Consider the following 1,546-nt stretch of genomic DNA (forward strand, 5'->3'; position numbering starts at 1 on the left):
ACCAATATAGTGGACTGGGGCTGTTAGACCTATTATCTGGAGGCCAAGTCTACCAATATAGTGCTCCCTGGAGACCTGGTCTACCCTCATAGAGGACAACATTTTCTGTAACAAAATTTGACTTGATTCTATTTTCTTTTATAATGTTTAAATTATTCCTAAAATACAGTTTAAATATAGTTTAAAAGAATTCATTTTGAGATTTTTAAAAGGTTACGGAAATCTAAAAAAACCTAATTTATGTGATAAATGTAGACTCGCTCACAACTTTAATGCTACTAGCTTTTTTTACTCACAAGGTAGAATTTTTGCTCATAACACTGTGGAGCTTAGAGGGAATATTGGTGGGAACCATCCAGCCATCTTTTCTTCTGGCTTTGATTGCCAATATATTATATTTACAACCGCCTGTAAGTCTCGGCCCTCAAAGGAGCTAAATAACTGCACATCAAGTTTTATCTGCTCCATCCTGTTGATCTGCAGCTTGAAATGCATAGGCAGAGTCAAATGCTGATGTAGGACACTGAATAAATGTTCAGAATTTATGTCGGGGCAGCTGTTGGGCTGTCTGCCTCCACTGCAAAGTTGCCCCTAAATGCGGCACTCATTGGTTTTTCCCGCTTGCAAATAAACTGCAGTCGTATACTTATGCCTGCTGTTCATGTAGTTTATTTAAAGGATTTAAAAGGGTAAAGTCATCTACCATTGGAAGTAAAACCAAGCAAGGTCATCCCAATGGCAGGGATGAATAGGGAGTCCCCCCCCCTTCCTTTTCAACTGTACTCCAATATTGAAGCCAAAGTATAATTATTTGGCCCCAGAATTCAAGAGCAGGCAGGGAGGACTGAACCAAGCCCTACCTTTCCCCAGGTATTTGCCTGCCCTGGGTCAGATTTCTTGGTTTGATTAACAGGGTGTGATGGAACCCTGGCAATCATAGATCAATTTTAGTTTTCCGATGGATGATACAAATGTTCTGCATAAAAAGCACACTGAAAGAGCGCAGATGAGTATCCATCCCTTGGGAATGCTTGGATGCATGGACATTTTATCTGTTGCCCTTTTTTCGACATTAGCCTCTTTATTGGCTTGGAAACCCCTTCTACCCCTTTGCTTAAAAGAAATGTTCTTTATTTCCTTAATCAAATGCCACAGTCCCATCATTGATCTTAGCATAGCACTTATTTGACGTGGTGACTTCTAGAACAAGGCCATAATTGCTCAAATTGCTCTGGCCTTTGATCCCGTACTGCTGCTTCTTGCCTTCATTATCTGAGGATGCTCCCTGGACTCTTTAATTTATATTGGTCAATTAGAGTCTGTGACCAGAGGGAGTCCCTGAAAGAGGGTGGCTGTTTTGCACAAATGCTGCTCTTCGGTATATAAACTGTATACTTTCCTACATATTCTGGGCCAACAATAAAAATATAATCAGAAACATGACCTTGGTTAAGATAATCCTAAACCCTGTTAATATAGAAGGAAAGCTGTTTGAACAATGAAGTTATAAAGTATATTTGAATGTCCAGCATTGGAAATTCAGCAG

The sequence above is a fragment of the Gekko japonicus genome, unplaced genomic scaffold (assembly GCF_001447785.1).
Source record: "Gekko japonicus isolate JY-2015 unplaced genomic scaffold, Gekko_japonicus_V1.1 scaffold3341, whole genome shotgun sequence".
Lineage (NCBI taxonomy): Eukaryota > Metazoa > Chordata > Lepidosauria > Squamata > Gekkonidae > Gekko > Gekko japonicus.